Raw genomic sequence first — 27,807 nt, forward strand, 5'->3', positions numbered from 1 at the left:
AAACCTAGATGTGTGTGCATGCTCAGTCATGTCCAACTCTTTACAGTCTATGGACTGTAGACTGCCAGGCTCTTCTGTCCATGGGATTCTCTAGGCAAGAATACTAAAGTGGGTTGCCATTGCTTCCTCCCAAGGATCTTCCTGACCCAGGGATCAAACTCACATCTCCTGTGGCTCCTGCATTGGCAGATGGATTCTTTACCACTGAGCCACCTGGAAAGCCCATGACAAACCTAGACAGTGTATTAAAAAACATACATCACTTTGCTGACGATGGTCTGTACAGTCAGAGTCATGGTTTTTCCAATGGTCATGTATGGATGTAAGAGCTGGTGCATAAAGAAGACTGAGCGCCGAAGAATTGATGCTTTCAAATTATGGTGCTGGAGAAGACTCTTGAGAGTCCCTTGGACAGCAAGGAGATCAAACCAGTCAATCCTAAAGAAGATCAACCCTAAGTCACTGGAAGGATTGTTGCTGAAGCTGAAGTTTAATACTTTGGCTACCAGATGTGAAGAGCTGACTCATTGGAAAAGATCCTGATGCTGGGAAAGATTGAAGGCAAAAGGAGAAGGGGGTGGCAGAGGCTGAGATGATTAGATAGCATCAGTGACTCAATGGACATGAATTTGAACAGACTCTGGGAGGTAGTGAAGGACAGAGGAGCCTGGCGTGCTGCAGTCCATGGGGTTGCAAAGAGCAGGACGTGACTTAGTGACTGAACAATAGCTATGGTCAGGCCCTGTACTGGGCAATGGGATGTGGCAGACAACAAGGCGGTGTGATCTACCTATAGGGTGCAGACCTGAGGCCCCCTCCAAGGTGCTAATACTCTCTTCTTCCCAGAGTCACTGGGCAGCCTGGCTGTGGGCAGCTAACGCAGGTTCCCAGGAAGTCGGGATTCAAGTCTGGGCCAGGCCCAGTACCAGGTGTTTAGGCTGCTCAAGTAGGAGGCAGGGCCCCTGTCCTTGAGATGGCTCACAGTTGAGGCTGGGGTAGGGACACATATACAAGGCTGCACGGTGATAGGGAACCCAGAGGAGAGCATCGGGCTTCCATGCAAATGGGCTGTGGAAGGTTCACAGAGCTGAGCCCCTGAAGGCTGGGAGTTTCCCAGTTGGACAGGGAAAGGGAGTTCCAGGCAGACAGGACACAAAGGCTTGGAGGCGTTCCTCGCAGGGGAGGATCTGGAGAGCGGTAAATAAAATCTCAGCAGATGGTGACTGTAGCCATGAAATTAAAATTGCTCCTTGAAAGAAAAGTTATGACCAATCTAGACAGCCTATTAAAAAGCAGAGACATTACTTTGCCAACAAAGGTCCATCTAGTCAAAGCTATGGTTTTTCCAGTAGTCATGTATGGATCCCATGGACGGAGGAGCCTGGTAGGCTGCAGTCCATGGGGTCGCTAAAGTCGGACATGACTGAGCGACTTCACTTTAACTTTTTACTTTCATGCATTGGAGAAGGAAATGGCAACCCACTCCAGTGTTCTTGCCTGGAGAATCCCAGGGACGGGGAAGCCTGGTGGGCTGCCATCTATGGGGTCGCACAGAGTGGGACACGACTGAAGCGACTTAGCAGCAGCAGCAGCAGCAGCAGCCGCAGCATGTATGGATGTGAGAGTTGGACTATAAAGAAGGCTGAGTGCCAAAGAATTGATGCTTTTGAACTTTGGTGTTGGTGAAGACTCTTGAGAGTCCCTTGGACTGCAAGGAGATACAATCAGTCTATCCTAAAGGAAGTCAGTCCTGAATATTCATTGGAAGGACTGATGCTGAAGCTGAGACTCCAATACTTTGGCCATCTGATGCAAAGAACTGACTCATTGGAAAAGACCCTGATGCTGGGAAAGATTAAAGGTGGGAAGAGAAGGGGACGAAAGAGGATGAGATGGTTGGATGGCATCACCAACTTAATGGACATGAGTTTGAGTAAGCTCCAGGAGTTGGTGATGGACAGGGAAGACTGGCATGCTGTAGTCCAAGGGGTCGCAAAGAGTCAGACATGACTGAGAGACTGAACTGGACTGAACTAGAGAGGAGATGGAGGTGGAGAACCCTGAATAGCCCTGGGGTGAAATTTGGAGTTTATCCTGTGGGCTGTGAGGATCAGAGAAATTGAAGAAGGGGTGTCAGGTGGCCACATTTACACGTTGGGCTGATCACTCTGGCTGAAGTGTGGAGGAGGGGTTGGCTAAGGCAGGAGTATATGCAGAGGCAGCTGAGGCAGACACCAGGAGAAGGAATGAGACGGTGGGGAGGAGAGGGTGCCCTAGACCAAGGGTGGCAGTGGGGAGGGGAGGGCGGGTGTGAGGTGGATGTCAGGGCATGGTGGTGTGTTGGATGCGCTGGGAGGAGTCCAGGAGTATTCCAGGTTCGACCACAGGGTGGAGGGTGAGAATAGTCACTGAGGCGGAGAAGAGGAAAAGGAGCAGGTGGGGGTGGGGTGGAAGGGATGGAGACGATGGGTATGTTTGAAACATGGAGCCTGGGAACATGAGATTTCAAGAGCAGAGACCCGGCTGAGTTACATGGTGCTGATAGCAGGCAGGTACAAGTGGAAACCCAGGTCCGAAGGGCTCGGCACGGGAAGGGAACCTTGTAATGAGAATAGAGGACTGAGAATGCCAAGGGCCCCCACCGTTTTAAAAAACCCTCCATTATCTTCTGATGGTAAGCATAATACATGCTCCTTTTAACAAACGTGGCCAGTGTTTTGGCATCTCTCCTTGTTGGTGAGGGGCTTCCCCGGTGTCTCAGATGGTAAAGCATCTGTCTGCAATGCAGGAGACCTGCGTTCAATCCTTGGGCTGGGAAGATTCCCCGGAGAAGGAAATGACAACCCATTCCAATATTCTTGCTTGGAAAATCCCACGGACAGAGGAGCCCGGGGTCACAAAGTGTCGGATGCGACTAAGCGACTGAACTCTGACTTTCTTTCACTTGTTGGTGAAGAGATAGTCCATTCATTCAACAATTATTTATTGCGGACCTGCTATGTGCCAAGCATTATCTTGTCATTCTTTTTGTTTTCAGTTTTATGGAAGTATAATTTTCATACCATGACATTCACCCATTTCAAGTATACAATTCAATGATATTTAGTAGATTTAGTGAGTTGTGTAACTATCAACGTCATCCGGTCTTAGAACATTTTCATCACCCCCAATAAGATCTCATTTACAGTTAATCTCTGGCCCCACCTCTAGCCCCAGACCACCACTAAGCTATTCTGTCTCTGTAGATTAAGCTTCATTCTGATCTCTTTCTTCAAAGTCACAGTTTGGGTTGTACCTCATAATGGCAGCCCTTCTTGTTGTCCCTCAGCTATTCTTGCCCCTTTAACACCCCAGTGCCAACACCTCTTTGCCCACACGCCATCACCACCAAGCTAGCACCAGTATCCAAAGCCAGCTTTCCCAGATCCACACATCCATCCCATTACCAATATGTTCCACTGCCCCATCACCAACAGTTCTTCCAGGAACTAGCTGGTCCTTTGCCGCCAGCTGCTCTTCTAAATGCCTGGTAATCCCAGCTCTATGACATTCATGTGTTTCGATGGCACCCCACTTTCTGACAATGCCTTCCCACCAAAAAGTATCCAATGTGCCAAAAGAGCACAGATGAAAGACTTTTCTGCCAAAGAAGAATCAAAGCAGGCCTCCAAATGCAGAGAGACGCAAATAAAGTCATTCCACTTCCTTGCTCCAGACACACCCTCCCCTCAACTATTTCACTCTAGTTTTACGACCCCAGACTTCAAGTGGGTGCTCAGTACTGCCGAGCAAAACTGTCACTGTTTTCCTCGGAATTTACTTTTCCACTCCCTAGAATAACCATTTCATACATTCTCCTTGACCCTCCAGTATCTTCTGTCACACCCCCCATCACCCTTAACTGACATTTAAGTCTCACCATCCTCCCATCTATTCATCATCCCACTGTGCTTAAACCTACACCCCCACCTTCCTTCCTGTTCCATGAAATGAACTGTCAGTCTCAGGCCAGCTCCCACTTTCAAAGCTCGTCTCCTCGCTGTGGCCTCTTTAAGGATCCTGCCCTTGCAGCCATCCCCTCCCCTTCCTGTCTTACCCATTTCCCACTTGTGAGCTTGACCACGCTCACCAATGTATAAACATCCTTTAAAGAAACCTTTCCTTGACCCCACAACGACCCATTTTTCTCTTCCTTTTTGCAGCAAAATATCTCCCAAGTGTCATTTATATTTGATATCCCCACTCGTTTTACTGCCCATTCTTTCCTCAATCTGCTGGGGCATTTTGAATAGGTGCTTATAACAAGGGTATAAAACACACAAAGTGATATCTAGTGAAAAAGCAGGCAGTCCCCTTTCCCTTCTTCCAACAACCCAGTTTCCCTCCCTAGAGGCAACTGATAGGCCTCTCTTCTTATTCCTTGTAGAAGTAAATATTAATACCTCAATTCACTCTAAATCTACTTTTATGTCCACCCATAACAGTGACCTCTCTCAGGCCAGAGTCAAAGACCAGCTCTGTCTCCATCTTACTCAAGTTTTCAGCAGCATTTGATGTGGTCTACTATTTCCACTATCTTTTCTCCCTTTTTCTCTCTGGCCATTTTTTTCCCAGTCTCCTTTGTGGGCTCCTCCATCTCATTTAGATTTCTAGGTGGTGGTGTCCCTCTAGGCTCAGTCTTTAATCTTATCCCTCCCTAGGCATTCTTTGTTTTCTGGTAGTCCTGTAGCTCCCAATCTTTTCTATATTCTGACTACGACCACATTTTAAAAATCTCAAGAACTTGCACACCAGACTCCTAAATGTTAATCCACCTGGATATCCTAATGGCATCTCAGATTTAGAGAAACACTGATTTCCTCTTCCAAACATTTTCCTTTCCAGAGGTGATGGCATCATTCACCCGTTTATTCAGGCACCTGAGCTTGACCTTCCCACACGCATCCAGGTCACAGGAAGACCTGTCTGCCCCTCTTTCAGGATATATCTTAAATCCAGCCTCTTCTTATACCTCCACTATGAACCCTCAACCCAGTCTCCATCCTCTGTCATCTGGAACACAACAGCCTCTTCCCTGTTCTCCTTGCTGCTGCTCTTCCCCCCAAAGTTATAGTCCTGTCTCTATATGGCAACCACAGTAAGCGTAGGAAATACCACTCCTCTTCTTAAGACATGGCCTTCTAATGGTTTCCCATTTCGCTTAGAATAAAATCCCACCACTCTGGCCTGGCATGATTCACTCCATCCCCCCGACCCCCACTCCTATCCTCCTTGAAGTGCCTTTCCCTCACACCTTCAGGGACTGCCTTCTTCTCACTACCTCTAAGGATATAATGCAAATGTCACTTCCTCCATGAAGCCCTCTTGGACTGCTGTCATGCCTCTCTACTAATTTTATCCTCCTGACAACCCTTCTCAGTTCCTGAAATTACTTGTGTACATGTCTGTGTCCCACTCAGAGGCAGACTCATTGAGGACAGGGCTTCTCTGATTTGTTTCACACTGTTTAATCCCCTACCACCTAGAATAGTGCCTGGCACATGGAAGGAGCTCAATTCTTATTTGCTGATAGACTCCTGGAATGAAAGAGCAAGCTTATCAGTGAAGGATGGGGTCTGTGAGGGCTGGGAGCCCTTTCTAGCATTGTCTGATCATCTGTGGTCTCTTTAGAGTTAAAATTTCTCCAGTGCGACCCTCCCCATGAGTCCTTCTGGAGACTTGGCTGAGGTCAGAAAGGTAAGTCCTATTTAACTACTTCCCTCAATGTCCTCACACCCACAAACCCAGTAGAATCTGCATCTGGCTGCATCATACCACAGGCTTGTAAATATAGAGCCTCCTCTCCCCCGACCTTCCACCTCCCTCCGACTCATATTTCCCCTGTGATGTCAAGGGGGAACAAGCTGGCTTCACATCAGACCCAGGGAAAGTGGGAAAGACTTGTACACTAGCTTATCTCCCCTCAGGGAGACGTAAAACTTGCCCATAAATAAAAGATTTTATTATTTAGCTTGAACATTAAATTTCATCAGTCTACGGCATGTGTTTCATTACAGCAGACACTAACGTGCACTTAAAAATGAGATTCTGAAATGCTGCCCTGGCTTGCAGAATTCAAGCTGAGAGACTCCAGTGTGGTCTTAGGGAGATGGTCCAGACCTCACCTTCCCAAATGGCTCTGGTTATCGTGATCCTTATATTCACAGACACTTTATGCTGATTAAACAAGTGGCATTAGAGACGGCAAAGATGCTCCCATGGTGCCTCTACTGCTGCTTCCAATCTACTGCAGACTGGGGAAAAAAAAAAAAATCCCACAGCCAGTGCTGTGAGAATGGACTCCAAAGTAAGCATCAATACCCCCCAGATAAATGCTGTGTGAAAGATACAAAGATTTGATGATAGTTGTTCTTTCTGTCCACTAGCTTTATTCCTTGCTTTCTGTTTTCTCACCTCCTTTGTTCTTGACTGTGCTCCAGAGAAACCCTTCTCAATTGCTAATATGCTTCACCTGGGATCCTGTGACAATGCTCAGTCTGATTCAACAGATCTAGGGTGGGGCTTAGTTCTAATAAGCTCTCAGGTGATGCTGATGTTGCTAGTCATTAGAACCACCCTCTCCAATATGATAGCCCCTAGCCATGTGTGGCTATTTAAATTCAAACTAATTAAAATTAGTTGAAATTCAAGACATAGTGTAAACTAGCCACATTTCAAGTGCTCAGGGGCCACATGTGACCAGGGCCTTCCATCCTAAGAGGACACAGATATTGAACATTTTCTTCCTCGAAGAAGTCCTATTGGATAGCCCTGCTCTTCAGACAGGAAGGTGTTGGAAATACAATTACCCCCCCCTGCCCCCCTGCAATGTGTGATATGTGACATTCCCTGACACCCCTGGAGTGGCCACGGACAGATAAAAATCTACTTGAGATCAAATGCATAAGCATTAAGTATCGTTCTTGTCCAGATGAAGTCCTTGGTCTGACATTGCAGGTTTCTCTTCCTCATGGCCAGGCCCACTACTGTGGATGCACCTTGGTCATGACCATGGCCGTCACTTCTGGGAGACATGGAGCAGGGATTCAGTGCAAAGATTTGCAACCTGCCCCCCCAACCCCAGTCTCTTCCCTCACCCTCTCTATTTGCTAGGAGGTCTGCAATGTGCAGGGGAGCTTTACCGCAGTGGTCCCAACCTTTTTAGCACCAGGGACCAGATTTGTGGAAGACAATTTTTCCACAGACCAGGGTAGCAGGGGATGGTTTCAGGATGATTCAAGTGTATTACATTTATTGTGCACTTTGCTTGTATTATGATTACATCAGCCTCACCTCATATCATCAGGCATTAGATCCTGGAGGTTGGGGACCCCTGCTTTACAGGACAAACTGCAAAGAAACTGAGGCTCTTTGTCTATGGCTTCCACTTCTCTGAGCATCTTCATTCCATGAAGAGGCTGGGAGGAAAGATTGCCAGAGGACTGAGTTGATTCCGCACACATTGGAGCAATAAAGCAACGAGAAAGCCCAGCCCCCTCTACTCAAACCCATCCGGACTGCCAATTGCTGCAATAACTCACAGCACAAAATTCTCCAGCAGGGGAAGGAGGGAGGGGAGAGAGATTTTTCAAGAATGCCTTTCATGTGGGCCCAGAGCTGTCATTTTCCCGGCAATTCTGTGAACCAGGACCTGGGGCAATTGACCAAAGTGCAGTTGGTGAACATGTGGCCAGCTGTAGCTATCACCCCCGAGAGGCGTATAACCCGGGGCCCCGGAAATGCCTCCCTCACCGCCCACAGAGTTCATGGCCCAGCAGGGCAGGAAAGGACCAGAGAACGGGGCTGTCTGGCTGGGGAACTGCTGTCTCCAGCTAAGCAGGGAAAGGCTGGCCTGGAGCTGAACCCAAGCAGCCTCCTTCCTTGGGCAAAACCTCTGCTAATTTGCATTGGAACCGCAGCCTTTCCTCAATAGCTTCACATGCAAGATTGATGCCGTCCATCCCAAGTAGTCAGGTCAGTCCTTCAGCCAACCCATAGAGAGGCAGCAGAAAGAATGCTGGGACCTGGGTCAGAAAAACTGGATTCAAAGCCTGCCTCTGGCCCTTACAAAGCATGGAACTTTGAGCAATTCTTCTTTCCTCTCTGGGCCTCAGTTTGCTTCTCTGCAAAGGGAGGGTAATACCCATTGGGGGGGGTTATTCAGCATTTGGTACATAGGACCAGGTGCTCAGTGAAGGCTGACCAACACATTCCATACTTACCAAGTGCCAGGAGCTAGGCAGGACAGTGGGGGAGATGGTGGTAAGTCCTCCTAGACTTGGCAAAGTGGAGAGGGAGACAGACCTTCATCAAAGAGACACGTGAAAAAGCATAAAATGACAACCGTGGCAGATTCAACAAGGAAGGTGACAGCCTGGAATGAGAATCTGTCTTGCAGAAACTGGCCTAATTAGGGAGGCTGACTTCTCTGAAGATGTGATGTCTGAGCTGAGAGCTCAGAAGTTACAGAGGTTAACTAGGTAAGTAAGGGAGGGAGGACACGCCAGGCTTAAGGAAGGTATGTGCAAAGGTCCTGTGGCAGAAGAGTGGCAGTCCAAGGATGGTTGAGGCAGAGGATACATGGAGGGATGAGAGGCTGGAAGGGGTGTTGAGATAAAACTCTGCATCTGCCTCCTAGGGGCCTGTGCTAGGTCTGGGAGGTCAAACCAATCATAAACATGTCTGCCCTCAAGGAGCTTACAATCTACTAAAACATGATAACTGTTAAATGTTTCCTTTGTGTTCTTTGGTGTGTGAAATACATCATTGCATCTTGGCACATGGCTTGTGAGAAATTAAGATGATGTGAAACTCACACACTTGGAATTTCTAAAACTCCTGACCTTTTATACACACACATAGCTCATCTGCAGGGAACCAAGAATGGATCAGACCCTGCTTCCCAAAGAAGTCCAGAGATGGTTGCGGGAGAATGAACCCAGGCTGACCAGAAATGTCCCTTTTTTCTGCAAAATGCCCTGCCTTCACTTTATTGACAGCAGGCCTCTTAAAAAAGAAGCTGGAAAGTCCGTGTGAATCACGTCCCATTTTCCTTCTGACTACACAAATGGTTTGCATTAGACGACCATAGTGCTTTGCTGCCTTCATTCTTTCCAGATGAGGGTAGAACTGCAGGCATAATTGGATGAGTGAGTGGGGTGATTGATGGCTCCAGCCAATCAGAGAGCGCTTTCTGCTGGAGTCAAGAGAAATGCCCCAACCCGACCCACTTGGAATGGCTCAACCTAAAAATCAGAAACCCTTGACCAAGGAAGAGGAAGCCACATCCCCAGTAGTAGGTATATCTTTGTTCTCACCCTAGGTGAGGTGGCACCCTTTCCTGCTCCTCGGCAGGTGGCCTGATGGTGGTGACAGTGCAGGAGAAGCAGCAATAGCAGGGAGAGGCACTCCGGTCCTAGGAGGTTATCGTAATGAGGGTGAACTTAGTCCATAACTGACAGTGGTCTGTAACTGAACTAAGTTTCACTGATGAGCCCTCTTCTATCAGGTGGTAGAAATTTAATCGCAGTCAATTTGGAATTTTCCCTCCCTGTTTTATCTGAACGGTGCCTAAGCTCTGGGGAGGTTTATGGAGAACCAGTGGTGGTGAGGGGAGTGGGGAGGGGGTTGGTATGGAATCTGATCCTCAGTGTGGTCAAGGATCCACGTGGGCATCATCCAGCAAGGCGGCCTGATCTTAGCAATATAGTGGAGTGGTTATTAAGGGAACAGATTCCAGAGCCAAACTACCTGTTCAAAACCTAGCCATGTCTCTGACTGGCGGTGGGACCTTCTTTAACCTCTCAGTTTCCTCATCTATGAGATGGGGATGATTAAGTGCCTACCTTACTGAATTGTTCTGAGGACTAAATGAGTTAATGCTTTAGAATAAATGCTATATACAATAAATACCTACTCCTCTTTATATGGTGGAGAAGGCAATGGCACCCCACTCCAGTACTCTTGCCTGGAGAGTCCCATGGATGGAGGAGTCTGGTAGGCTGCAGTCCATGGGGTCACTGGACATGGCTGGGCGACTTCGCTTTCACTTTTCACTTTCATGCATTGGAGAAGGAAATGGCAACCCACTCCAGTGTTCTTGCCTGGAGAATCCCAGGGACGGGGGAGCCTGGTGGGCTGCTGTCTATGGGGTCGCACAGAGTTGGACATGACTGAAGCGACTTAGCAGCAGCAGCAGCCTCTTTATATGGAAGTTTGACATTGATGTGTTCCCACCATTCCTGGTGGGTCTTTCTGGTTTCCATGACCCCACCCAGGCCATTTTTAATCACACGGGGCTAAATGTGGTACCAGCATCAAGCTGGACCCAGAGAGCTTGGGGAAGACTCTCCTGAACCCCATTTGGCCTGGACATACCCCACAGTCACCCCTTCTGCCCCCATTCCACACTGGGCACTTGATCTAGAGGAGGGCAGAACACAGACCCCTTTCAATGGCCCCTCCCCCTCCCCGTATCCAATCTTCATTTTCCTCTCCCTCCCCTCCCACCTCCCAACCATGAACTTACTTCTCCTCTATCCTCATGCCTTAGTCCCATAAATATCTCCAGGACCTTAGTATTTGTGACTCAGTAGCTGAAAGGACTGTTTTGGGGGTTCTACTGTATCACCTCTTCCATCAGGGAGCAAGGGAGGACTCCTTTGACTGGTGGAAGGGGAAGGATCAAGAGATGGAAGTGTTGGGGGTTGGGGAAAATGGGCCCAGCTATGATGTCAGTGGTTTTCCTCCCAACCTGTTGTCGCCTTACTGGAGATTGCACTCAGGGCTAGTGTCTGGTTGTGGGGATAGCACTGTTTGTGCTGGAGGCCTGCTGCTGCAGGACCACGCTGTACCCCTGATACACTCCAGATAAAGCTTCAGAGCCCTTTAGACCAAAGACAGGAGCACTTGAGAATCCCTGCAGTTGGTGGGTCAGGAAGCATGCTCTCAGCACAGCCAATTGGTCCAGCTGATTGCCGCCAGGTGCCCTGGGCACTCTGCCAGCTGCTGGTGCTAGCATTGCGAGTGCTTCCTGCTAACAAGCCCTATCAAGCTGATTCTGATTACACAATGGTACTTAGCCATGGCAGAGAGAGAGCCAGCTATATACATCCTCCTAGAACCAGTTTCTATGGAAACCTACTGCTCTTCCTTTCTCGGGAAGAAAGACTGTCCTCTTTCCTGGGCCTCGAGCACACCAAGCTTGCAACCACCCCAGGGCCTTTGCACTAGCTGTTTCTTCTGTTCTATAGCTCTTTCCCCAGGTATCCACATGGCTGGGTCCTTCAGATCTTGGACCAATTGTTATCTTACCACTGTTTTTCCTTAATTATCTTATTTCAATTTGTTATCCAATCCCCTATTCTCCATTCCCTTCCCTAATTTATTATTCTCCAAGGCATTTAGTACCATCTGTCCTATTTGTTTATTCTCTTTCTCCCCACCCCATGAGGGCAGGGATTTTGTCAGTCTTATTCACTGCTTTAGGAAAGAAAGATGAGATGAAAAGGCCTCACAGCAGCTCTCTGCCTTCTCTGTGTTGTGTACACAAAGCTGTCAAGCCCAGAGAGGTTAGGGGACTTGTCCAAGACCACACAGCCATTAAAAGAAAGGGAATCTCCCCTAGTTAATTTCCAGTGAACTTGTTCCCTGAGTATCTCCTGCTTTTTCCAGCCTTCCCATGGGTTTCTCACACACTGCCAGTACCCTTAATCCCGCCCTTTCCATCTCTAGCTGTGGAAACCCTTCATCTTTCCAGGCCCAGCTCATGGCCTTCTCCAGGGAGGCTTTCTGGGAGCACTAGTTGGGTGTGGCCCTTTCCTCCTGGGAACTCCTGGTTCTCTTTCTCTGCCTCATGAAGGCTCTGATAGGAGTCAGCCTTGTATTGTAGCTCTTCCTGTACTTACTAGGCCTTGTGCAACCCCAGGCAGGGGCTGTGCTTCCCATCTCAGTGTCTCCTGTCTGCACCAGCCCCCAGGAAAGGAGTGGAAGTAGGAAAACAGCCTCTCTTCAGCTTCAGAATTTCCACATCCACCCCCAAACTTACCCATTTCCACCTGAGGCTCGAGGGGAGGAAAGGGCCTTGGTGGCTAATTACTCACCCAGAACACAAAAGAATGAATGGAGGAACGACTCTCTCTGACCTCTCTCTAGATTGTTCTTTCCTTACAGGCAAGATCTGTGCGTGGTAATTCTTCCCCCATCCCAGTACTTGCCTCTGGGTTTGTGAGAGTCTTTTCACCCTCTTTATGTAAAGGAAAAATGGAAGAAATGGTAGAAAGGGTTGCAGACCCATTTCAAGTTCAATTCTAGGATTGTGAACACACTGTCAAACAGCTCTTGGCTGATGAATCCCCTGTTCTGCCCCGCAGCCCCCACCTCCCAATGGGAAGGTCAAGCCCAAGTCAAATACTCCACCCTCACCCACACACATCCCCCCCAAACCCCCGAGCCCAGCGGGGCTGGCAGGCCCCCATAGCAGGTGCACCCAGGGGGTGGGACCACCGCTCTGGGGGAGACTCCAGTGGGGCCAACATCAACAGGGAGAGCATGAGGGAGGGGGTTGCAAACAGACCTTCCTGAGCCTCAGTCCTCCTTTCTCGACCCTGGAATAATTGTAAACAATTCAAGCACCCGCTGACAGCTGAGATGGGAGAGGCAAACCCCGGCTGGGGCGTCCAGCTTAGATTTCACATAATGAGCCTCTGGAATCCGGGAAGTGATTACCAGCCCACTGGGGAGGGACCACCTACAGGCCCTGAAACCTTTCACCGCTGTCCCACATGTGGCTCGAAAGATGTTGGGCTCACCAGGAAGCTGCACTTAGAGGAGAAAGATGCAAAACACAGATTCCATCACAGCACAGTTCAGCAGGGCGGGGCTTGAGAATTCTGTGATGGGGATGGGGACCCTGAAGGGTGAGCCCAGGGGAAGAGAGATCAGGTCTTAGTTTTCAGCATTCTCCAAGAGGTGAGGCTTGAGAAGGGCCCAGAGTCCACCCTAGCAACCCCACATCTCTTGCAAGGCCCATCTCCCTGCCTGAATGTGTTTATTGAGTTTACCTATTTTAAAATCATGGAGCTGGAGAGAACTTGGGTTTCACATTCGAGCTGCCTCATTACATTACACGAAAGAGAGGGAGGAGGTGGGTTACCTGACATCATACAGGCTGGGAGGGGCTCAGCCAGGCCTGGGTCTCAGGCCCTCTGTCCTGGTGGTGGTAGCCCACCCAGCCGTCCTCAGCCGGTTTAGTGCCAAGAGGGAACCAAGCCGGCCTGGAATTGCACCCACTCATTCCTTGTCTGAAGAACTGAGCCACTGGAAGCCTAGACCTCGATGGGGGCTAGGGCTGGGTTGTGGGGACCAGTGACAACCTTGTCTGCTGGTCACTGTGCCCGTCCTTCACCACATCCTCTCCCTAGACTGCCCCCAGAGGCGGTGGGAATCGTGTTCTTTAGTTTACAGACAAGGCAGCTGCGGCTCAAAGAAGTCACTTGCTCAAAGTCACACAGCTGAAAAGCAGTGAAGAAGTGATTTGAACCCAGGCCAATCTGACACCGAGCCTTTGCCCTTCCAGTGTGCTGGGCTCAGGAAAGATAGCCTGCTACAGTTGAGGCAGAAGCTGTCACACAAGGTTAGGAAGAACTTTGGGAACTATAGCAAGGAAGAGAGAGAAGATTGCATCCTGGAGGCCAAAGACTCTTAATCACAGAGATATGGCTACCAGACCCCCAGACAGCCATGTAGCCTCTCTGGGCAGTTTTTTCCTGCTCTGACTACAAACACAGAAACGGATTCTCTAGACAAGAAAGGACAGCTCATAAAACAGAAAGCTCCACAGAGTCAGGGCTTCAGGGAAAGGTCAGAGGCATTGTCCTTGGATTCCTCCGGGGAGGCAAAGGAGTTCAGGGATGCTGGCAACAAGATAATGCCAGCCTGGTATACAGGGGGCAATGGCCAGGGTCTGGAAGTTCAAGGGAGCAGGAAGGGCTGGGGACATGGATGCCTGCCAGAGTCCAGCTTAGCCTTGGGCCGGGCCCAGAAACCAGTCCTGTTAAACAAAGGATTGCACAACCACCTCGTAAATGACATCAACTGAGAAGGTTGAACTAACTCGTTCCAGCTCTGTGAGGCTCTGGTCAGAGGGGGCAGGAGAGGGCAGGCTCCTGAGTTCCGGGGCAGTATGTCCATGCTGGTTTAATTAACAACATGATTTCTGCTTTCCTTGGGCACAGCCTCACATGCCAGGCCCCTGGCAGCTGCCTGGTGTCCTTAAAGGAACCAGGAAAGGAGAAGGGGTACCCTAAGGCAGTGAGTGGGTGCAGACAGGAGAGCATTGCTTGCCCAGGGCAGCCAAGGCAGGAGGTCTAGGCGTGGCAGAGCAGTGGTACAAAGACCGAGGCTGGAGCTGCTGTTGTCAAAAGGACCAGGAGAGGCTGTCGGGAAATGAGGCCAGCAAACTTGCAGAGTGTAAGGCAAGTCGAAGCAACCAGTTCAAGGCAGAGTCGTAACGAACGCAAGGGCATCACTGGCCAAGTCTGGGGCATTGCCAGCTATGCATATGACAGACTAGTACCATTACATTGTCACAAGCAGGTAGGACTACAGACTAACAGAACTCAAAAGACACCAATAAAAGTAATGAAAAGATTGGGAGACTTTGGTTCTCAAAGTGCATTGCCTATATTTGCAGCATTAGGTTCTCTTGAGAAATTCTTAGACATGCAAAGTATTAGGTCCCACCCTAGATCTGCTTCTGCTGCTGCTAAGTCGCTTCAGTCGTGTCCGACTCTGTGCGACCCCAGAGACGGCAGCCCACCAGGCTCCCCTGTCCCTGGGATTCTCCAGGCAAGAACACTGGAGTGGGTTGCCATTTCCTTCTCCACACCCTAGGTCTACAGAAACAGAAAATCTGGGAGTGGGGCCCAGTAGTGTGTGTTTTACACCAGCTTACAGGTGATTTGGATGCATGCTAAAGTTTGAGATCCATTGGCTACTCAAAGTGTGGTCCATGGACCAGCATCATTGGGTCACCTGTAAGCTTGTTAGAAATGCAAAAATCTCAGGCTTGACCCCAGACCTGCTGAACCAGACTGCAGTTTAACAAGATCCCCAGGAGGTTCACTTGTACCTTGCAGTTTGACTGCTGAGCTCCAACCCTTTGATTCTGCAGTCTGAGTGTGCACAGGTATGTAGGACAAATAGATGCAGATGACAAGTGGGCCACACAGTTCCCATCATAAACAAGGACTGTCCTTATCTCTTCATGAATCCATGCTTCTCCCAGAAAATGTCACTGAGAAAAACAATGGCTTCACCAAGCCTGCAAACATGCCCCATCTAGACATTGTGCAGAAAGCAGATTGCAAAGGTGACGAGACAAATAGCCCGACAGGCACTATTCATAGTCCACAGCAGACAGCTGGAGCCCCTGAGATGCAGGCAGGCTCCCAACCCTCTGCGATGCAGAGATGATTTAAGGAGAAGCAGCTGAGGGTGGCTGCAAGTAAGTGAAAGACCCGCAGAGACACTCCTGGGAAGACAAAGCTGCTGAGACAGGAGGCTGGATCCGTGACCTGTCATCCCATCTGCCCAGGGTGACCTGGGCTCTCATTCTTTCCAGGGAAACCAGCAGGGCAGCAGTGGTGATGAAGTACAGGAGAGAAACTCGCCTCCGATGGTTCTAAACCAGAATACAAATAGCTTTATCCTCATGACACCAGAAAGAATGGCTTTCTCCCCCATCTTCCTGCTGGCTTCCCAGTGCCTGATTCTACCAGACTAGCCTTTCCGTGTTGTTGTTGTTTAGTCTTTCCATACCCATTAATAACATCTGCTAATTATTATTTAGTGAGGGTTTACTACATGCCAGGCTCTGGATTAAGTACTATGTACCTACTGTTTTCACTTAATCCTTTTTAACAATTCCATTAAGTAGATAGCACTATTTGGGGTTTTCAATAATAACTAGGCATTTATTAAATCCTATTAGGTATTTGCTACTCATTTATTGTTGTTCAGTTGCTAAATCTCTGTGACCCCATGGACTGTAACACATCAGGCTCCTCTGTCCTTCACTACCTCCCAGAGTTTGCTCAAATTCAAGTCCATTCAGTTGGTGATGCCATCCAACCACCTCATCCTCTGCTGCCCTCTTCTTTTGCCTTCAATCTTTCCCAGCATCAGGGGTCTTTTCCAGTGAGTCAGCTCTTTGTAGTTACTACAACTACTCAGATGGGGAAACTAACACGAGGAGCAAGTAAGTAGCTTTCCAAAAGTCAGCTGGATAGAAAAGTGGGCAGCCATCCTGACCCCAGAGTCTCCACCAAACCACTGTCTGTCACTCAGAGTGTGGTCCTTGGGCCAGCAGCTTCAGCATCCATTTGGAAGCTCATTATGTATGACCCAGACTTACCAACTCAGACTCGGCATTTTAACGAGACCCCCCTGGATTGGTCTGCACATTATAGTTTGAGAAACATGTCTGGTTATAAGTGCTGCATTCCCTTGCAATGATGCAAATCCCCTTCGAAGGAGGAAGACAGCTGACATCAGTCAGAGACACTCCAACAGGAGTGAGTTTTAGATTGTTTTGGGGGACAGGATGTTAGGAACCCAGGGAGGGCACCAGGTTCTAAAGGGACCATGAAGGAGGGGAAGAGAGGAAGCAGTGTGTGCCTTCCTTAGAAACACACTGGCCTAGAAATTCACCTTCTCAGGGTGAAGTTCTGCCTGCCTTGTCTCCTGCATGTTGCAGAGTCTGGAGAACTGACGGCTCCCACAGACTCCAGTGAGAAAAAGCCGCAAGAAAACATGTCTGAAATTCACTTTCCTTGGGCCTCAGCAGCCTTCTCTGATGAGGGTCATAATCCTGCCCACCTCCCCTGCAGGTGTGATTTAAGGCCTGCCAGGATTTGCAGGATTCCGAGCAGACCACAAGTCTAGGCACAGTCCTTATTATGAGGTCGACCAGGTGTCTGATCTCTCTACCCTGCAAGACTGCAATATGAAATCTGCTGAAAGATCATATCTGGACCCCTCTCAGAGCTCTCCCAACTTCGGTCCCCTCTTCTCTTCACACTCACTCAAAGACATTCCTGAAGCAGCTTCCTCTCTTCTGATACTTGCACTAAAATAGCCTCTGCCCGTTTATGATTCTGCTCTTTCTCATGGAAAGCAGTCCCTTCAAGGCCATTGATGACCTTGCCTATGTCCTTCATAGTCACTGCATCATAAATCTGATTCCAAAGATCAGGGGTATGTGGTTAAGCGTTCAGGATCATCAGGGCTTAAGTCCCAGCTTCCCTATTTATTAGATGTATGATCCTGAGTGAGTTTTTTTAAATTAATTTATTTTTAATTGAAGGATAATTGCTTTACGATATTGTGTTGGTTTCTGCCATGTACCAACAGGAATCAGCCATAGGTATACATGTCTCCTCCCTCCCACCCCATCCCAACCCTCTGGGTTGTCACAGAGCCCTAATTTGAGTTCCCTGAGTCATACAGCAAATTCCCACAGGCCATCTATTTTGCATACGGTAGTGCATATGTTTCCTCTACTCTCTCCATTCATCTCACCCTCTCCTCCGCACTGACCCCATGTCCTTAGGTCTGTTCTCTGTGTCTGCGTCTCCAATGTTGCCCTGCAGATAGGTTCAGCAGTGCCATCTTTCTAGATTCCATATACATGTTAACATAATATATTTGTTTTTCTCTTTCTGATTTTGAGTTTCTTAATTGCTCTGTGATTCAGTTCCCTCATTTGCAAAGTGGGAATAATAATAGTCCCGAATTTACAGGATTACTGGGAACATTAAATCAATTCTACATGTTAAGTACTTAACGAGTGCCAACATTTAGTTGCTACCCAATAGCTATTATTTATTAAACCATATTTCAAAGTCTCTCAAAATGCATCAATTGTGAGACACATCTGTAATTTCAGAGATGTTAAAAAAGCTTTATTCATTCAACAGGAAAAGTGTTCCAAAACCAAAGATGTTTGGGAAATGTCATGTTTCTTTCCTGCCAGATATCTCCAAACCTTCAAATGCTACCTTCTAATGTGATTACCTTGGAGAAGGAAATGGCAACCCACTCCAGTGTTCTTGCCTGGAGAATCCCAGGGACGGGGGAGCCTGGTGGGCTGACATCTATGGGGTCTCACAGAGTCAGACACGACTGAAGCGACTTAGCATACTATAATAAATACTATTCTATAAGTTCATATCGGAGAAGGCAATGGCACCCCAGTCCAGTACTCTTGCCTGGAAAATCCCATGGACGGAGGAGCCTGGTGGGCTGCAGTCCATGGAGTCGTGAAGAGTCAGACACGACTGAGCGACTTCACTTTCACTTTTCACCTTCATGCACTGGAGAAGGAAATGGCAACCCACTCCAGTGTTCTTGCCTGGAGAATCCCAGGGAAGGGGGAGGCTGGTGGGCTGCCGTCTATGGTGTCGCACAGAGTCGGACACGACTGAAGCGATTTAGCAGCAGCAGCAGCAATGTGATTACCAGGGCAGTTATGGCAGTCAGTGTCCCCAGACTTAGCAGACAACGGAATCCCTTTTCCATGGAGCATGTGGAACATTGGGTGGAATACAGTTTCAGAAGTGCTGATCTGACCCAGTGCAGTAATGTCACAGATGGGCAAACGGAGGCCCAGAGAACAGAGGAGGCTTCCTGAAGTTACTCAGCTGGTTACGTGATGAAGCCTAGGCTGCTGAACAGCCCAACTGGAGCCTCCTCTGCTAAACCAAGTACTCCCCACTTCACCTGTCACCAGTGGTACTCCTCACACTAACCCTGAGAAGTCCCCAGGAAAGGGACCCTCCCCATTGAACACAGCAGTTCCCTGGTCACTGGGTGATGGGCAGAGTAGAGCCCAGATTGGATTCCTTGGCTTCCTGCTGAATTTTATCTACACCCTGAAGACTGTGACTCTAGAGGGGTGGAGGTACGTGACTAGGAGGGAACAGGTGAGCAAGGAAGGTCTGAAAGGCCTGGGGGAGGGGGGTCTCAGTACAGACAAGCTCCCACCCTGGCAAACCTCCCTTTCTGAAGCAGCCTTGCTGGGCCAGTCCTGGCCTCTCCGCTGGTGGGCTGACTGGCAGGCCATCAACCGTCTGCCCACCAATCTTGGTCAAGCAGTGGGGGATGCGGGAGGAGTATCCCAGAGGAACTGCCAAGGCCCCTCATCTCACACCTGCCCACATGCAGAGCCGCATGGAATGCAGGGTGGACCTCCAGGCTCAGTGTGATTCCATTGCCAAGGCACAGCCACAGGGACCCACTGCACAGACTTCAGACCGAATTTATGAAGTCCACCGGGAAGTTCTTTCAGCACAGCAGTTAATTTGATGACTGCTTTGTTTTAAGAGCAGTTTGTGTTTCACTGGCTAAGGTGAATTACTCTGAGGAGCTGTTAGGCAATTCATCAACTTTTGAACCTCGGTATGATGTTTGTGGTCAAACACGACTATTCTCACAGACCGAGTGACTCCCAACCTTTTCCCCTTTGAGACACACATGATGGATGTTGTTTATCCACATGCTGGACCCACCCGCAATGGGAATAGACTCCCTCGGATCAGCAAAAATGGTAAAAAAAAAAATGGCTGCACCAAGTGTTGATGGGAAAGGTTAACTTTTATACATTGCAAGTGAGAGTATCCCTGCCTAGAGAATCCCCGTGGACAGAAGGAGCCTGGCCAGCTACAGTCCATGGGGTCGCAAAGAGGTGGACACAACTGAGCAGCTAAGCACAGCACGGCACAGTGAGAGGATAAATTTATAAAAATATTTATTTTTATTTATGTACTTATTTGGCTATAATGGGTCTTAGTTGCAGCAGGATCTTTAGTTGTGGCATGTGGGATCTAGAGTTCCCTGAGCAGGGATCAAACCTGGGCCTCCTGCATTGGGAATGTGGAATCTTAGCCACTGGGCCACCAGGGAAATCCCCAAGAGTATAAACTGATATAAACCCAATAGAGAACAATTTGGCTGCACCTGATGAAATGGAACATGTATTTCCTATAAGCCTGCAATTTCCTATAAGCCTGCAATTCCATCTTGAAGGATGTGCCAGAGAGGAGTTCAGCATGTACACAGGAAATACCTCCAAGGAGATTCAGTACAGGATGTTGGTATTCATGTCAAACTGGAAACAACTCAATTGTCCATCAATAGGAGAGAGACTAAGCAAAATATAGTATATTCACATAATGGAATAGTCCGCAGCAGTTAAAAGGAACGGATTAAATCTATATGTGTCATTTTGAATAGATTTCCAAAATATATTGTTGAATTAAAACAAAAATTGATATTTGGTATAAATTTTAAATTGTAATTATATAAATTCTCAAATAGAAAAATCAGTATTATGTATTTATCACAGATGTATATAAATGTTAAAAGCAAAACAAACAAACTGAAAGGAGCATGCCACATTCGTGACAGAGGTTGTCCTTAAGAAGGCGGAAAAGGAGTGAGGAGGGGTTTCAAGGACAAAGAGAACTTCATTTTCTCCGGAAGTGAGGCTGTCATGTCAGTTGCATCTGATGCATCTCTGAGACTCTCTTGACTTTCTGGTCCCAAACTCTTAACACTTGCTCTGCCATTGGCACTACACAGCAATCCACCCTCCACAGATCCACAGTTCTACCTGAGGCTGACCGGTCACTCGCCCAGAATCTTGGGCCTCCCATCATTTCAGGGCTTGAATGAAACAGGACCTGGGATCTGGCTTCCTCAGTGGCGACCTTGAGGGACCAGGTATAATGCAGTAGTTCTCACCTGGGGCGATGTTGCCCCGGGGGTCACATCTGGTAATGTCCATGGGATTGCGACTGAGCGACTTCGCTTTCCCTTTCCCCTTTCATGCATTGGAGAAGGAAATGGCAACCCATTCCAGTGTTCTTGCTTGGAGAATCCCAGGGATGGGGGAGCCTGGTGGGCTGCCGTCTATGGGGTCGCATAGAGTCGGATACGACTGAAGCGACTTAGCAGCAGTAGCAGCAGCAGAGACATTTTCAGTCATTATACCTGGGTGTGTGGGGGCACCACTGGTCTCCAGAGGGAAGATACCAGGGATGCCGCTGAACAGCCTACAAGCACAGGACAACCCTCCTACAATAAATATTCATCTAGTCCAGTGTCCATAGTGCCAAAGTTGAGAAACCCCAGTCTAGTAGTTAAGCATAGACTCTAGAAAGACAAGCTCCGTGACCTCAGCTGAGTTACTCCACCTCTCTATGTGTCAGTTTACAGAGTCCTTATCTGTAAAAAGAGCATAACAATTGTATCTACCTCACGTGGTTGCTGTGAGAATTAAATGCATTAATAATTAAATACATTAATAATTCATGTCAGTGAATGGCACTCAGAGACTGTTATGTTGGTGTAATAATAATTGGTAGTAACTCTGCCATGAAGAATAGTTATATTGGACACAGTGATATATTTTAAGGAAGCCTTCACAAGCTTAAAGCTTTAATAGTTACAAATATTTCACAATATACGTCACAACTGACTGTAACACATTGGGGATACCAGATGTTATGAATTCTCAGATGCACACTTTCCGCACACTTTGATGTGTCTGCACTCTGGATACACAATACAATCATGGTTGGCAGGCCATTACACACAGCTCTCTCTGTCCTCACACGTGCATAAACCTTGGGCATGGGGATCTTTGGCTTGGAAGGAAATTCTAGAGACAGTAGAGAAGATTCTCCACCTTTTTAAAGAAATGGTGTGTCACTCATTCTTGATGGCTCAGAGGACAATATTATGTGAAAATATGGTCATTAGTGATGCTGAATTAACAAGTGACTCTCTTCTGAAGGGAATTCATTTTGCTTACTTTTTTTCCCCTTATGTAGGTACAAAAGTCAGAGAAGGCAATGGCACCCTACTCCAGTACTCTTGCCTGGAAGATCCCATGGATGGAGGAGCCTGGTAGGCTGCAGTCCATGAGGTTGCTAAGAGTCGGACACGACTGATCGACTTCACTTTCACTTTTCACTTTCATGCATTGGAGAAGGAAATGGAAACCCATTCCAGTGTTCTTGCCTGGAGAATCCCAGGGACAGGGGAGCCTGGTTGGCTGCCGTCTATGGGGTCGCACAGAGTGGGACACGACTGAAGCGACTTAGCAGCAGCAGCAGGTACAAAAGTAATATATTATCAAACATCCATGTCTAAATAGAGATTTTTTTATTACAGACATGTTTAAAATTCTACATGAGAAAGCCTTGTGTTAAAGGTAGAATTTCTTCTTTTTTTTAGTGGTCCAGAAAATGGTGCCTCTTACAATTGATGACATCATTGCTTTGATGAAACATGTAATGATACTGTCATTTTCTGAGTCCTCATAATGTGCTAAAAAGATTACTTATATTATCTCATGTGATCCTCTTAATAGCCCTATAATGTATGTACTGTTGTTCATATTTTGCTTTTGAATAAACAGATTCAGAAGTGAAGTAACTTGCCCAGGGTCAACTGATAAGCTGATAAGCAGAACTGTGACTCCAAAGCCTTGGGGTTCTACCTTTGTATCTTGGTTCAGAACTGCAGTAAAAATCTATATCTTTTTTCCCAGGTGTTAGCGACCTAAGGAATGGATAGTAACAACAGAAGGTGGCCAAGCCAATGTTCAGCAGCCTGTGGGCTGGCTTTCCTGCTGCCGTTTCTCCTTCCCTACCCCCATTTCTCACAATATACTTCACGACTGACTGTTAAGCACCACCAGACTTTGCCCAGCATAGCTCCCTCACCCAGTCCAGTGGTAAAATATAACCAGAACTGTGACCAACGTGGAGACCAGCACATTTCAGAGACTGCTGGTCTCCAAGCTTCCCTAAGGAAGCAAAGTTCGTGTGCTGCACAGCTGAGAGGGGTTTAAAAGGACAGAGATGTTTTACAAGCTCTGGGTAAAAATCACGTGGTCCTAGGCTGAACCACATCTTTGGAATGTTTCATTTATCTTCTTTATAGTAAAGTTCTGTCTCTGCAGATTCCAGCAAATTGTGGAGCAAAAAACACAGAGTCATTGTAACCAAATATCCAAAGGTAATTATACAACGGCAGATGTATCCTATTAGCATCACCACGACTTAACTCCATTCCCTGTCTCCTCTCCAGCCTGATAGGCCTTCCCAAGTCTCCTTGTGGGTTGGTGGGAAAGCAGATTGGCTGGTCGCAGGGGGGTGTAGGGAGATGGTAAGAATTGCATTGGGAATCTGTGTTCAAGTCGTAACGCTTGTGCGAACTTGAGCGAAACACTTGACTGTCTATGCTTCATTCTCCCCTTTAAGTGCGTGCCCCCCTCTCCCTACCCCAGGTTCTAAAACTAAATGGCAGCTCTAGTTTACTCTCTCCCATAACCCCGTGGAATCTGGTTTTCATTCTCATCATCTTTCAGGGCCTCTGAGCGAGTTCCTGTGCCCTGTTTCTCTCAACAAGCATAACTACTTCCACCTGCCTTCATAATTGGTTCCTGGGACAAGAAAAGCCTCTTGACAAGCTGGACTGCCTCACATGTGTTGCATAAATACTTGAAATATGGACCTTCTCCCCCTTTAGCCACCCGTCCCCAGGGTTCAAGACTGAATGCATCGAGAAGTGCTGCTGTTTTGTGTTGCAGGAGCAGAGGTTTTGCTTTTTCCTCTGCTTTGCAGCTCACTCACTCTGATGAGTAATGAAATAGATTGGGGTCTAGACAATCTTAGATTATTGCCTGCCCCATTCTCCCACTCAGGTCCTGGAAGTTGGCAACTCCAACCACTCTTTGCATAGAGGCCTGGAGAGGGGACAAGATTTTCTGTGTTTTGCAGCAACTGATGGCTGAACTGGGATGCAAGTCCTGGTGGTCTGACACCAAGTCCAACAATCACAGTGAGAGAGAGTCAGAAGAGTCTGGGCTATGGATTCTGACCTGAATTTAAAGCCAGCACTGCCACTGGCTTACTGTGTCTCCTCCACTTCCTTATTCCTAGAATGGAAATAATAAACACCTCATAGAACTGTGAGCATCAGACAGGATAATGTACATGACGCTCATGCGGTCTTTGGTTTAAAACCAGAAAAGACCCAAGTGACAACTGCTGGCACTTTAATGGGGATAGAGAGGAAGTATGATTGTCTCACACAAATGGGGGATTTGTGCTAAAGTAAGATACCAAGCAGGGCAGAACTCTCTTCACTGAAGGGACCTTAAATGCCTGCCCCATCATTTAACCATATGAAGATATGGAAGCCACACTTGTAAAGAGGGAGAGTGCATGTGTGTTCAGTCATGTCCGACTCTTTGCAACCCCATGGAGCCCTCCAGGCTCCTCTGTCTATGAGATTTCTCAGGCAAGAATACTGAAGTGGGTTGCCATTTCTTCCTCCAGGGGATCTTTCAGACCCAGGGATGGAAACTGAGTGTGACTCCTGCATTGCTGGTAGACTCTTGACAACTGTTCCACCCGGGAAGCCCATTAAAGGGGGAAAGTGTGATCAAAACTGCCCTGAGTCTCAGACGTGAATTATACCTCAATAATGCTGATTTTTAAAAAAATTATCCCAAGATTGGAAAAGATCAAAAACCCTGATGACAGTGGGTATCAAAGGGTGTGGGAGCATCTGGTGCAAACTCTGAGGAGGGCAGCTTGGCAAGATTCATCAGAATCAGTGATGTACATGCCCTTGGGTCCAGCAATTGCTCTAGCCATAGCCAGTTGTAGACGGCCTATCTTCCAGTAAAGTAACCACCCCGGGGTTTCTTTGTATAAAACACAGCACGCCCACTTGAGGGCAGAGTGGACAAGAGGCCTCTTCACCGAGAACCGGTTGTGCTGTGGGTGAGGTGACGGACATCGTTAGTACCCTGAGGGGAAAGAGTTCTATGCCACTAGAGTTGCAGAGAGGTTGGGGTGGGGAGCAGCTCCTGGCTTCAAGAGCATCACTCCAGAGGGCTTAGAGTCTGGCAGATCTGCTCTGCCACCTATTAGCTGTACTGTCTAACGCAAGTCATTTTGAGCTGCTTTTCTCCATCTATTCGCTGAAGATGGTATCACCTTCCATGAAGAGGTGACATGAAGGTTAAATGAAATCCACAGGATGACCTGGCTCAGTGTCTCGTGTCTGGTCAGCAAGCATTCTCTTCTCCAGTTTATCCTTGTATCCTTCTTCCTATCTTTGTGTCTTCATCTCTCTGCTGCTTTTTTTTTTTTTTTTAAGTTGTGGCTAACACACCCCTGCATCACACCCCAGCAGCCTGGAAGAGCAAATTTCAGACAGTAGCGGACCCAGGAGGTAATTGCTCACGTCTCAGCCTGAAGCTCCAAACTATTCTGCCCTCCCCTTCTCCCCCGGGTCCTGAATGCCTGGCACGCTGAGTTGGCTTGATCCTGACCTTAGGCTCCTGGATTTCCTCCACTTCCTGACATGGCCCCCAGCCAGCTCCCCAGTGTGGTTTTGGTTAAGCTTACAACTCTGGTGTCGGCTTCTTCCTTTCCCTGACTGTGAACCTCCCCCAACCACACACCTTAGGAGAAGAGGTGGGAATTCAGTCTCCACTAGTCATATCAAAAACAATGTGCTTTAAAAACAAACAAGCAAACAGACAAACAAAAAACGCTTTTATTTTAAAATAATTGTAATCTCACAGAAAGTTGCAAAAATAATACAGAGGTCCTGTGTACCCTCTACCCAGCTTCCTCTCATGGTAATATTTGACATTTGGGTAGCACACTTCTAAAATATGTGTTTGGTACTTGTACCATCTGGCAAGGATCTAGTATAAAAAGAAGATTTAGTGGTTCAAACCTTGTCATTCAAATCTTATGTTTCATCCCTCCCTGAAAAGCCTGGTCTTTCCTTTCTCCAGGACATGATTCACTCCCTGCTTTTGCCCAGAAAGTATTCCTTATCAGCCAGAGAATCAGCGAGCTTAAGCCAAAATGGAATTTACTGGAAAGATATTGAACTGCCCCTGAATCTATGGGAACACTGGGAGCAGAGCAAGGGCCAGGAGAAGGACCAGGGCATCCAGAATTCCTTGGTCACTTCCTGAGAAGGCTCCTGCAGCAAGGAGAGCAGGTCCACCACTTTGTATCATGTTGTGTTTCCTATCCTTTGCCATCTCTTAATGAAGCTTTTCTGCATCAGCCCAGCCAGAAATGGCTCACGCATACAGCCCTTCCCAGCTGGATTGTGTGTCTTGAGGGATCAAGTTTTCAATCTCTATATAGTCCATAATATTTATTCAACATGGGAAATCAAGAAGTATGAATAAATAATTTCTAGCTCTAAAGGTGGTTAGTTTACTTTACCAAATTATTTAACCTTTAAGCATACCCAAAATGAGGGGAAGTTGCCTCCTTTCTCTTCATTTTTGACTCCTCTCCTTAATGAGAGTGTCAAAGCAGTCCGTGAGTGAATTTGGCTTTTTAAATCACTGACAAAGCTTTTAAGGAGCCCATGAACTTTCAAAAACAGCTACAGAAGGTTTTAATTAGCATGATGTGGAAAAAAGTCACTTGACCTCTAGGTGCCCTTCTTTAAAAAGTGGGATAATGAGACTGGCCACCTGCCTAGCTCACGGAGGCACTTGTTTGTAATGAGACCAGGGGTGGCAAGGTGCTTGGAGCACTTTAGTTGAAAGAAGAGGGGGAAAGCTCTCCAGATACTAACCGTTATAATGACGGTTTTAGCCAAAGAACTTGTTATATCTAGACTCCCTCTAGTGACCAATTTAGCATACAGTATATAATACATTTTGAATTAATTGGTTTCTTCAGCCTCTCAAAAGACTGGGAGTTGCCAAATGGCTGTGGTTTTGCCTTCTGAGCTGCCATGGATACATCTCTTGGTGGTCAGCCTTGCCATCTCTTTCATCCTGGGCCATCTCTGCCTTTGCTTTGGTGCTTGGCTCTCCTCGACAGTTTTTCATTTGAAAGTCAGGCTTTTTGGTGCTGCTGTGCAGCGTGGGGAATGTCATCGTCACCATCCTTAGATCTCTGGATGCGAACATAGGGGGCTGACTCATCCTGTTTGGTGCCAGAAAGCAAACCAGGGCCAGGTGAGGCAAAGGAGTGCAGGTTTCAGCACAACAGAAAAAGTAAATGTTTTACTATCACCACATTGTTCATCGACTATACTCCCAATACAAAGTAAGATGTTTAATTAAAAAAAATTAAAACATAAAAGAAAACGTTTCCAAAATCACACTCACATAATCAACAGGCATCTCGTGGTCAGTGCCCTGGCACCAGAGACAGAGCCTGCTTGGTGAGGGGTCTTGGTGTGTAGACATCTGAATGTCCTCCAGTGAGTTTTAACAGAAAAGGGTTGATAATGGTAGACTGTGCTTAGCATCAGTTCCGCCGTCTTCTTTGTCTTCCTCTAATGACGAGACTGGAAAGCTAGTCTGTGTTTGCCAGGCTTGCAGGTGGGCTGGCACAGAAGGTAGAGATGAGGAGGAAGCCACAAGTTTGCTGGGTCTACCGATTTTTTCAGCAGCCCTTGCAGAAATTTCGGTGTCCAATCACTAACTTTGTTAAGTATTGGGAAGCAGAGTATGACAAATTCACTGGCAGAGGCTAGTGGGCACAGTGTGCCTCCTCTGAAGCTGCAACTGTGGTTGTGGTTTCTGATCATGGTGGCCTCCTGGTTGTGACAGTTTGATAACCATAGAGGCTTCTGGACGGTGGCAGCATCCGTGTGGTGCTGGAGTCATTGGCGTCCTGATCGACGAGGTAGCAGCTC

General features: G+C 47.6%; 1 pseudogene; it reads right to left on the minus strand.

Moving 5' to 3' along the window:
• LOC786346 (POU domain, class 5, transcription factor 1-like) overlaps positions 1-27,040 on the minus strand; it is a 47,988-nt pseudogene extending 20,948 nt beyond the window's left edge.
• Positions 27,041-27,807: the final 767 nt, after the last annotated feature.

The sequence above is a fragment of the Bos taurus genome, chromosome 21 (genome assembly GCF_002263795.3).
Source record: "Bos taurus isolate L1 Dominette 01449 registration number 42190680 breed Hereford chromosome 21, ARS-UCD2.0, whole genome shotgun sequence".
Lineage (NCBI taxonomy): Eukaryota > Metazoa > Chordata > Mammalia > Artiodactyla > Bovidae > Bos > Bos taurus.